This window comes from Cervus canadensis, chromosome 16, assembly GCF_019320065.1.
Source record: "Cervus canadensis isolate Bull #8, Minnesota chromosome 16, ASM1932006v1, whole genome shotgun sequence".
Lineage (NCBI taxonomy): Eukaryota > Metazoa > Chordata > Mammalia > Artiodactyla > Cervidae > Cervus > Cervus canadensis.
In genome coordinates, this window is record NC_057401.1 from 34,930,396 (window position 1) to 34,942,892 (window position 12,497).

Here is a 12,497-nt window from a genome sequence, read left to right on the forward strand (position 1 = left end):
TTTGAGTCAGTTGTAATGAAGTGGATGAACATAGAACCTATTATACAGAGTGAAGTAGGTCAGAAAGAGAAAAATAAATATCGTATTCTAATGTATATATACGGAATCTAGAAACATGGTACCGAAGAATTTATTTACAGGGCAGCAATGGAGAGACATAGAGAGAGGTATGGACATGGGGAGAAGGGAGGAAAGGGTGAGATGTATGGAAAGAGTAACATGGAAACTTATATTACCATATGCAAAATAGCTAGCCAACATGAATTTGCTGTATGGCTCAGGAAACTCAAACAGGGGCTCTACATCAACCTAGAGGGATGGGATGGGGAGGGAGATGGGAGGGAGGTTCAAAAGGGAGGGGATATATGTGTACCTATGGCTGATTCATGTTGAGGTTTGACTGAAAACAACAAAATTTTGTAAAGCAATTATCCTCCAATAAAAAAAATAAATTTAAAAAAAGAAAATTAAAATTAAAAAAATGAAAAATTATCTGTATTTTGTTTTGGCAAGTAATGCACATTAAAAAATAATGCTATGTTCTTGTGAGTAATAAAATCCTGCATATTGAGAGTGTAGCTCAGTGTCCCTCACACACACACACACAAATAATAGTGCCATGTAAACCAAACCAAAGAGGTTGGTAAGCAATGATTTTACAAATCCTGGTGGACAGCAATCATGGGGGCCAGGGCCACCTGGATCCATGGTATCCACTCAGCATGAACCCACCAAATTGTTCCAAAAGCCAGTATCTCTCACCATCTCCAAAGCCCCTGTCCTGATTCAGGCCACTCCATGTTTTTCCTGGTCATTTTAAACTTCTTTTCAGTAACTCTCTGGGTTAAAGTAGTATTGGCAACACCTATACCCAATAGTCATTGCTAATAGCCACATAACACTCCATGGATTGAACACGGAAAGGCAGGAGGGCCTACCAGGAAGACCACCAGCCCAGTGATTGGATCAACTTCCAGTTCCAGGTCTAGTTCTATGAGAACTTGGGCAGACGAGAGACTGAAGAAATTCAAGAGATCCCGTGACCACACACCACACACCCCGTCTCCTCGGTGAGGTCAGTCAACCATACAGATTCTCCAGCAATCAGCTGGAAAAGCAGGACCCCAACCTTAAGTTCTGCTCTTAAGGTGATGAAACGCTGGACACCACCGTGGTGTCCAGAAGACATCTCTGTGACTCAACATCTTCATGAGTGGAATAGTTCACTGTGAAATTTCAGTGAGTTTATTGTGAAAATCAAAAGATAAAGTGAAAGCTATTACTACATTCTATCTAGGTTTAAGGTAAAAGCTTTTTATCAATATTATTGTTATACAGTATGCTTTTTATCAACATTATTGTCATACAGTACCTTTCCTCTTAAGAACTCCAAGTAAGGGGTGCTTCTAAAAACAAAACAATCTAGTGAATACAACAAAAAAGAAACAGATTCACAAATAAAGATAACAAACCAGTGGTTCCCAGTGGGGAGAGGGAAGGGGGGCAGGATGGGGTAGGGAATTAAGAGACACAAACCTTTATGTATAAAGTAAACAAGCTACCAGGATATATTATACAACACAGGAAATACACTCAGTGTTTTGTAGTGACTATAAATGGAATATCAGTGTCAGTTCAGTCACTCAGTTGTGTCTGACTCTTTGTGACCCCATGGACTGCAGCATGCCAGGCCTCCCTGTCCATCACCATCTCCCAGAGTTTACTCAAACTCATGTCCATTAAGTCGGTGATGCCATCCAACCACCTCATCCTCTGTCATCCCCTTCTCTCGCCTTCAATCTTTCCCAGCATCAGGGTATTTTCAAATGAGTCAGTTCTTCACGTCAAGTGGCCAAAGTATTGGAGTTTCAGCTTCAACATCAGTCCTTCCAATAAACATTCAGGACTGATCTCCTTCAGGATGGACTGGTTGGATCTCCTTGCAGTCCAAGGGACTCTGGAGAATCTTCTCCCCAACACCACAGTTCAAAAGCATCAATTCTTCGGTGCTCAGCTTTAAAAATTGTGAATCACTATGTTGTAACTTACAACTTATACCTGTAACTTACATAATATTGGACATCAACTATACCTCAATTTTAAATAATGAAAAAAGCACGAGCTGCTTTATTTTGTAGGCAGAAAAATAGAAGATCAAGAGGTTGCAATGGGGCCAAGACCAAAACACTCTTGGGGGCTTCTCAGATGAGGCACATTCTCTCATCTCAGCCATGGTGCGGTCATGTTGCCTCACCTGAGGCATCAAGTCTCCCAGATTTACTCAAATTCAGAATCAGAGGGAACATGAAGTGCTTCACGGAACAGAGTCACTCAGGACACTGGCTACAAATGCAGACTCCTGGGCCCAGTCCGGGAAACATATTGAATCTGAGTGACTGGGGGTTGGGCCCAGGATTTGGTATTTATAATAACTGTCCCCACCTGACTCTGATGCAGTCTAATACTTTAGAATCGGTTTCTGTAGATACTGGATCACCCTTTTATGGCGAGACCACACACGAGAAGGCTGAATCCATAGTGTGTCGCAACCCAGAGAACCTCCCTCCGGGCAACATTCTTTCAGCATCTTGTAAGACACCACAAGCTGTCCAAGTGGACAGCATGGAGAAGGATAGCCCTGATGGCATTTGGATTTTAGAGCCGGGAAGAGTCCAAACCCCATTTCCCAAAGAATGGTTGCTTCAACAAAGGGCTGAGCGAGAAGTTAGCAATGCAGCAATGGCCACAATTATGTTCCAGCCAGAAAGATGCTGCCCAAGCATATGACATACACCCCAGTCATGGGTTTGACTTTTGCGGGATCTCTGATCTGGCATTTTCTAAGACCAGATCACTTTCCCTGTATCTGAGGGGTAACAGGATACTTATAAACAAAGCCCATAAAATGCCGCTCTAGGGGGATAGAAACTCTTGATCCCCGGGTCAGCTTAGCCACACCTGCTAGTTTAAGTCTAGTTTAAGTCCCTGTCCCTTGGTTTCTTTAGGAGTGAAACAGAAACTCTCTCAAGGGCTTCCTCTAAGGGACACAGCCAGGAGAAAGAGGCAGAGTTTGCAGAAAGCTGAGTGGAGCACAGGAGAAATCTGAGCCCACCCTCAGATGCCCACATGTGAACAGGCTCTGGGATTTAGGTGCCTCCCTTGTCTGCATGCAGGAGACAAAGGAGATATGGGTTCGATCTCTGGGTCAGGTAGATCCCCTGGGGGAGGGCATGGCAACCCACCCCAGTATTCTTGCCTGAAGAATCCCATGGACAGAGGAGCCTGGTGGGCTCACAGATTGGATACACCTGAAGCCACTAGGCACACACATTTAACTTGTCTGAATAGCAAATAGATTTACCTGCTGTGGCTCATACTCCGAGCAGCACATCCAGAGAAAAGACCGGAGGGAAGCCAAATGCCCTTTCTAGTCCTGCACAAGCCCTTCCTGCTCCCCTCCTGCAGCAGGTGTGACTCCGCAGCTCTGCTCCCCACGCGGCCCCTCTAGCCCACAGTGGCTCACTGCAGCGCAGCTGGAAGCACCGGAGCCTCTGCACGCTGTCCCCAGCCAGCGCGCCCCTTCCTCCCACCTTTGCCATTTCCCACTCGGGTGGTCCTGGTTGTTTCTTCATTTCTTCTTTACTCCCTTTCAAAGCAGCCTGAAATTCTTGGTGCCTTAAATAAAGAGGAGAAAGAAAAAGAGATCAGGAAGATTCAAGGGACCTACACTCAAAGTCCTTGGAATCTAAACTCTTTAGTGAAGCCTCTAGGTATTTGGAGTCTCTGATGTCTATTTCTTTTTTTTTTTTTTCCATTTATTTTTATTAGTTGGAGGCTAATTATTTTACAATATTGTAGTGGTTTTTGTCATACATTGACATGAATCAGCCATGGATTTACATGTATTCCCCATCCTGATCCCCCCCCACTTCCCTCTCTACCCATGTGTCTACATGTATTCCCCATCCAGATCCCCCCTCCCACTTCCCTCTCTATCCATGATGTCTATTTCATAAAGGACAATCTGAAATTTAAGTAGCAATCTCAGATTATTGAAAATACTCCATTATGACTAATTATGGCTAAGAAGGTTAGCAAGGTAAAATGGGGAGACTGATTCCAATTTCTCTGGATTGCAAACCAAGGCAAACCAAGCTGAGAAGATTGGTCTAGAATTGATGCAGATTTAATTTCAGTTAGGTTACATTTATGTTATGATAGAGTGATTTATGGGCTTCCCAGGTGGAACTAGTGGTAAGGAACCTGTCTGCCAATGCAGGAAATGTAAGAGATGTAGTTTCGATCTCTGTGTCAGAAAGATCCCCTGGAGAAGGAAATGGCAACCCACTCCAGTATTCTTGCCTGGAGAATCCCATGGACAGAGAAGCTTGTCAGGCTATGGTCCATAGGTTTGCAAAGAGCTAGGACACGACTTAAATGACTTGGCATGCATGCATACAGAGTGAATTATGCATACTTACTGGTATTTCTGGCCATACTGGCACAACCATAGAAACAGTCACGTACTGAGCATTGTCTGGGCCATTGGTTAAGTCTTGTTCTTACACTGATTGTCTAGTTGAATCCTGAAAACAATTCCATGAGCTAAGTATTAATTTGTCAGATTTATGGTTAGGGGCATTGAGGTTCAAAGAAGTGAAATAACTTGCCCAAGGTCACAATACATGGCCGAGCTGGGACTCTAGGCTTGGTCCATCCCATTCTAATCAGTGGTCTCTGGGAAGAGAGGAGATGAAGGAACACCGAGCTGCTATCAAAGATCTTTGTTATGGTCCCAGCTCCACCATTAACTAACAGTGTGTCTTGACACAACTACCTGATTTTCAGATCTCCCCTTTCCTCATCTGTAAGATACAGGGCTCATGGTAGATCACCTCTGATATCCTTTCTAAGTCTGCCAACTTCTAATTATAGCTTTGCTCTATCACATTAACAGCCTTCTACCACTTTCTCTGAATTTTAGGATACATAGTCAGTCATAACTATAACTTACTGGATGCTCGGTCCTTGATTTCTACCTCTCAATGACAACATTGTTCTTATGGGCAAAACACAGTCTGTCTGCTTTGCCGCAGCCCATGCTATGATGTACTTTCCAAGGCACATTGAGGCAAAAGTGAGGGACTGCTTGTCAGAATCTCCAGAGATAAAAGCAATAACAATTGCTTGTTGTGCTATTCTGTCTTCTCAATATTTACAATCCTTTGATCCTCAGGGAAAACCTGAAAGCTGACTACACATAAATTATACGAATAATGTTGATTTTTGTTGACTGTTGGTAATGACAAAGATCTTAGAAGATGCAAGCAAACCCAGGCACAGATAGGTTAGGACCACACATCTGGCCCCAAGTAAATTCATGAATATTATCTCGAGGCTGCACATTGTCTGGTGAAAGAAAGAGTCATCATGCATGACACTTTGAGGTTTCAGCCAGCCTTGGAGCTAGATGAAATAAAGAACATGACTATGGGGGCAGATCAACAGAAGAAAGCTTTGGGTGAAGGTCTAGTTTCCAACTTCAGGGAGGGCCATAATTGTTGGTGGGCACTGAGCAGGTGGGACTGGACTTCAAAACTAGGGCTCCACATTTTTGAGGTGAAGAGACAGATTTGCCACCTGTTCTTCAGGACTTTCATGATTCAGATCAAATACACATAGGCCACAATACAGGATTTCCAAGAAATATCCTGAACGAGAATTTCTGAAGAGTCTGCCTGCTCCTGCTAGAATGCTGCTGCAAAGAGACAAAGTAGTAAGAACACTTGTGTAGCATCTCATTGTTTGCAAAGTGCTGGCACTTTGGTTCTCATAACATCCCCGAGAGTCACTGAGGCTCCAAAGAGCTTGTGGAACTGGCTCAGTCTGGGATCTGAACCCAGGTCTCCTGACTTCAGAGCTTTTCTCTATGCTATGTATCTCTGAATGACATTTTTCCCAATGGAAAAATACTTTATTATTTTTAAAAACAAAATAAGGAGAAGAAAAAAATCTATGTACTTTGGAGGCAAAATTGCTGCTGGCCATTTGTCATGGTTAACTTGCTATTTTTCATAAACAAGAGGCAGTTGGGCCCAAGGAAAAGACCACATGACACCCAACGAAATGAACACGATATTTTTTAATGCTTTGGAGAATGAAGGACAAATAAGAAATAAAGCACTATCAAAATAGCCTATGAGAAATGCAAAAGATAACTTTCCCATTTTTCTAAATTTGGATGGTATTTGGATGCTGTCACCACCAGCACCATGAAGGTCATTGATTGAGTTGAAGATGGTCAACAGTGAGGCCAACAGGAAGAATACCAGGGTCCCTGTTGACTCCGTGAGAAGCTGAATCAAACAGGACCAGAGCCTCCTAAGACAACCTTAGCCAAATCTTGGGAAACTTTGTCAACTTTCACATTACATGACAACTTCTCAAACATACAGAATCAAATTTTCCTTGATTATGGGGGAATTATAATAATAGATTATAATAGATTTGGGCTTGTTTCCTAAAAATGTGCCCTTCATATATACACAGGTTTCCCTGATAGCTCAGTTGGTAAAGAATCTGCCTGCAATGCAGGAGACCCTGGTTCAACTCCTGGGTTGAGAAAATCTGCTGGAGAAAGGATAGGCTACCCACTCCAATATTCTTTGGCTTCCCTTGTGGCTCAGCTGGTAAAGAATCCACCTGCAATGCGGGAGACCTAGATTCAATCCCTGGGTTGGGAAGATCTCCAGGAAAAGGGAAAGGCTACCCACTTCAGTATTCTGGCCTGGAGAATTCCATGGACTGTATAGTTCCTGGGGTTGCAAAGAGTCGGACACGACTGACTGGGCTTCCCTCGTGGTTGAAATAGTAAAGAATCTGCCTGCAATGCCAGAGACCTGGGTTCAATCCCTGGGTTGGGAAGATTCCCTGGAGAAGGAAATGGCAACCCACTCCAGTATTCTTGCCTGGGGAATCCCATGGGCTGAGGAGCCTGGCAGGCTACCACCATGGTTTGCAATGAGTTGGACATGATGGAGAGACTAACACTTGCATGTATTCTCAGTGAGATATTACTGATACATAAACACAAGAGCCAACAACTACATTAGCATTTTATGGTTCACAAAGCCCCTTCCCCCCATTTGAACCATAGAGCACCCTCTGGATACAGACTGGGTGATTAACATCAACTCCATTCCACTGATGAAGAACTGAGGCTCACAGTTTATTTGATTTTCCTAAACTCACAAAATTACTACACAGCAAAGCAAAAACATGAACCCCAAACTTCTGACTTCATATTTCATGCAACTTCCAAGATATCAGCCAGAGCACTCATTAAGACTGCTTGATTAATGCAGCAAATTTTCTTCCATCACATGTTTATCTTCTGCCATGACTGATCAGCCCCAGAGATCTGAGGAGCAGCACCAGACATCTGGTCACATCAGCTCCGTTGGGCAGATCTGGGGAGAGTCCAGTCATCAGCCACCCATGCTTCGAAGTACCTTGTAAACAGCAAAACCATCATCTGTTATTCAGCCACTGGCGTCTCAGAATACAAAAGGCTGTGAGGCAGACTTAAACTCACAGGCCTAGAACCTCATGGATCCCTTGGATTAGGAAGCTACAGTGCTGGACACCTGTCCATTCCAAGGAGCCAAGTGCGGAAGCCACAGCAACTCTGGCTTAAAACAACAACCATAGTAAGTCGCATCCATGCTGACTGTTGGAGCTTTGCAGGGGCCAGGGGTGTGGTGGGAAGGTAGGAAAACAGAATTCTAAACTTTGATGTTGGACCTTCAAAGTCTGTAAGTTTTTTCTCTCTTTCTAGGGCCTTAATGAAGTGGGAAATGCAGTCTTGAAAAGTCCCACCTTAAATCAAGTGTACCTTCATGTCTCTTTGTTAGGTATATTCATTTCCTGGGGCTGCCTTAGCAAATTAACACAAACCAGATGGCTTAAAACAACAGAGATTTAGTCTCTCACAGTTCTGGAGGCCAGAATTCTGGAAATCCAGGTGCCCATAGGGTCATGATCCCTCTGAAGGATCTGGGGTGGGATCCTTCCTTGCCTCTTCTTAGCCTCATGGTTGCCATGATCCTTGAAGTTCCTTGACTTGTCTACATCACTCCATCTTCACATAGTCTTTTCTGCCTCCATCTTCACATGGTCTTTTCCCTTTAGTGTGTCTCTCTGGGTCTTCCCATGACCTTCTTATAAGAATACCAGCCATTGGATTTAGGACCCACCCTAACTCACTGTGACTTCATCTTAATTTAATTGCATCTACAAAGACCCTATTTCCAAATAAGGTCACATTCTGAGGTTCTGGGTATGCATGAATTGGCAGCGAGGGGTGGAGGACACCATTCAACCCAGTAATTAGGATTATTTCTCAGAATTACCTTTGGCCTCTCCAACTGGGCATCCACTGATAAGATAATTTACTAAAATTACTCATAGAAAAAAATGAGTCATTCTTTTGACACCCTAAAATTCCATTTTGGTAACCAATTATAAGAAAAGAATCCTATGTATATAAAGAAACTCTAGCTATGAAGACAAAGCACCATTGCTCACAATACCAATTTTGAAAACAATAGAAGACACATCTATATAATGGATGACTAAGTAGCCCTTAGGGCTTTCCTGGTGGCTTGGTGGTAAAGTGCCAAGCAGAAGACGCAGGTTTGATCCCTGGGGCAGGAAGATCCCTGAAGAAGGAAATGACAACCCACTCCAGCATTCTTGCCTGGGAAATCACATGGACAGAGAAGCCTGGCAGTCCTACAGTCCTTGGGGTCGCAAAGAATCAGAAATAACTTAGTGACTAAACAAAAACAAAGTTGCCTCTCAAATCATACATAAGGTTTGAAATAGTGTGGAAAATTTACATTTATTTTAAAAGTGAAAATATACCATATTTTAATTAATATTATTAAAATTATGCTTAAAAGAGAAAATAAATCTCAAAATTTTAGATAAAAGAAAAAATTAGTTATTCATCAAAATATTAGCAGTATTTGTATTTGAATGGTTGAATAATTTCTTTTTCTTTTTTAGGTTGTTCAAATTATATATTTTGGCGAAGCAAGCCCACAACTTATTGCTTAAAACGATAAAAATCATTCATTTTCCTCATTTGTCTGCATTTTAGGCAGGGCTCAGTAGAGGTTGGGCTTTCCTGATAGCTCAGTTGGAAGAATCCACCTGTAATACAGGAGACCCTGGTTCGATTCCTGGGTCGGAAAGATCTGCTGGAGAAGGGATAGGCTACCCACTCCAGTATTCTTGGGCTTCCCTTGTGGCTCAGTTGGGAAAGACTCCACCTGCAATGAGGGAGACCTGGGTTCGATCCCTGGGTTGGGAAGATTGGCTGGAGAAGGAAAAGGCTACCCACTAAGGTATTCTGGCCTGGAGACTATATAGTCCATGGGATCACAAAAAGTTGGACATGACTGAACAACTTTCACAGCAGAGGTTGGCTCATCTCTGCAACAACAGCAGATGTGATTTGACTGGGACTGAGGGATCTACTTTTTAAGATAGCATGTAGCATGATGGTGCTGGCTGTCAGCTGGGTGCCCAGTTTGGATTCTCTGCCAGAGGACTCAGTTCTCCACGTGGGCCTCTCCGTGGGATTACTTGGGCATCCTAACAGCATGGCAACCAGCTTTCAAGAACAGATGTTCCAAGAAAAAGAAAGGAGAAATAGCAAGTTTCTTAATGCCTGGCCATGGTAACTAGCACAGCACCACTTCTGCCATGTTCTCCTGGCCGTGCCATTACAGGGCCTGCTCAGATTTAAGGGGAGGGGATCTTCTTGATGGGAGGAATGTTGAAGAACTTGTGGCCATCTTTTATCACCATTACAAGTCAATTTTGACCCCTAGTATAAATTCTCTGATAATTCATAAAACTACTTAGAACAGCAAACTTCTCTTCTCCTTGCCCTCAGAGTCCCTTCTCTACCTACAAACTTCTAGACACACACACACAAACACAGTCTCATCTATCTTTAGGCACTTTGCTCCTGACTTGGTCTCTCAGATCTTTGGTGAGAATATTAAGTAAAAAATTGTCTACTTGTCCTAGTGCCTTGTGGTATGTCCCATTCCAGATAGATATTTTCAAAGGTGTCTGTTAACAACCCTCTCTTTTCTGATCTCCTCCCACACAAGAAGACTGATAAATAGATGAGGCATATCACCTCTGAAGGCCTCCTGAGCCAGGCTGTTTGCATACATCTAAGCAGGCACTTGGTTGCCCTCCCTTCCCCCTACCACATCTGACTCGGGTTATCAAACATAGAAGGGCTCACAATTGCCTGATATAGTCATATTGATTCTTAAAATCTTCCCTAAATTGGCCCAAGTCTCATGTGCTCTTAGATAACATAAAGAAATGTTCACCTTTGTATGCTACCTGCATGTTAATCATGAAGCTGAACTCTTTAGGTTTTAAGTGGGACAGAAGGCTAACAATCTTTCAAAGCATAAATATAGGATCTGACTCCAAAGCAGTAAGGTATTTTAAAATATTTATACATTTATTTGGCTGCACCAGGTCTTAGTTGCCACATGCAGGATTTTAAGTTGTGGCATGTGGGATCTAGTTCCCTGATCAGGGATTAAACCCAGGCCCCTGCATTGGGAGCATAGAGTCTTAGCTACTAGACCACCAGGGAAGTCCCTAAAGCAGTAATATTAACTGCCTAAGATTAAGAACAGTGTGCTAGAGTTTTTCACTTAACAGTTTGGTGCTTTGTACATGTTTGAATGTGACTGAGGGTTATGTTCTGGTTTTCAAGTCTGAATGGCCCAGTTCTACACAGTCCTTTTGGGAGATGAAAGAGCTTCTAGCAACACCTAATACCCCAGAATTTTAATTAACGTTAGTGATCCTCTCTACAGAAAAATGTACGTGAGCAAATGCAGTATATGCTATGTTCTTTGAGGAAGCTCACAGACACCCATGGGTAAAGACCCCATGCTGCCGGCATCTCAGATCTTTGGTGACACAGGAGAAGTCAGTGCCTGAGTATGTCATGGTGGCTTTGATCTGCTTGGGCCACCCCAGTAACGGCACTGATACCTGTTTACAATCTTGCTTCTTCCTCAAGCCAACAACAGTTACCTGTGAACACTCCAGTGACCTGTGTAAATCCCAACACAGAAAGGCAAAGCAGCTGGGATATGGACCAAGCTTTGGTATTCATATTCTTACTTCCCATCTGCAAGGCAGAAGTGCTTCTCATACTTCATTCCCCATCCCTGTCTTTCCCTTCCCTCTGACAAATATTTAATGAGCACTTTTTAAACCTCTTTCACAGAGCTATGATCTAGAAATACAAATGTGAATAAAATACAGCTCCTCTCCCAGAGAAAACCACAATTTCAAAAGATAATGCACCCCAATGTTCATTACATTACTATTTATGATAGCCAGGACATGGAAGCAACCTAAATGTCCATCAACAGACGAATGGATAGAGAAGATGTGGTACATATCTATAATGGAACATTAGTGAGCCACAAAAAGAACAAAATAATGCTATTTGCAAACAACATTGATGGACCTAGAGATTGACATACAGAGTGAAGTAACTCGGACACAGAAAGACAAGTATCATATGATATTGCTTCTATGTAGAATAAAAAATGTGTACGTGCTAAGTTGCTTCAGTCATGTCCAACTCTTTGCAACCCTATGGACTGTAAGCCTGCCAGGCTCCTCTGTCCGTGGGGATTCTCCACACAAGAATACTGGAGTGGGTTGCCATTTCCTTTTCCAGGGGATCTTCCCCACCCAGGGATCAAACCCACATCTCTTATGTCTTCTGCATTGGCAGGCAAATTCTTTATCACTAGTGACACCTGGGAAGTACCCCCCAAATAGGGTACAAATGAACTTATTTACAAAACAGAAGTAGAGGCATAGATATAGAAAACAAACATGGTTACCAGGGAATAAAGGAGGGGAGAGATCAACTGGGAAATCTGGATTGACATATACACACTACTATATATAAAGTAGGTACTAATAAGACCCTACTGTAACTCCAGAAAGAAAGAAGACACAGAACCCAAGCAAAAACAACAACTAGTTGTGCATGTGACTGATGACAAAAACAAAGTCGGATGCTATAAAGAGCAATATTGCATAGGAACCCAGAATGTTAGGTCCATGAATCAAGGCAAATTGGAAGTGGTCAAACAGGAGATGAACATTGACATTTTAGTAATCAGCAAACAAAAATGGACTGGAATGGGTGAGTTTAACTCAGATGACCATTGTATCTGCTACTGTGGGCAGGAAACCCTTAGAAGAAATGGAGTCCAAAATGCAGTAGTTGGATGCAATCTCAAAAATGACAGAATGATCTCTGTTCATTTCCAAGGCAAACCATTCAATATCACAGTAATCCAAAGTCTATGCCCTGATGAGTAATGCTGAAGAAGCTGAAGTTGAACAGTTCTATGAAGACCTAC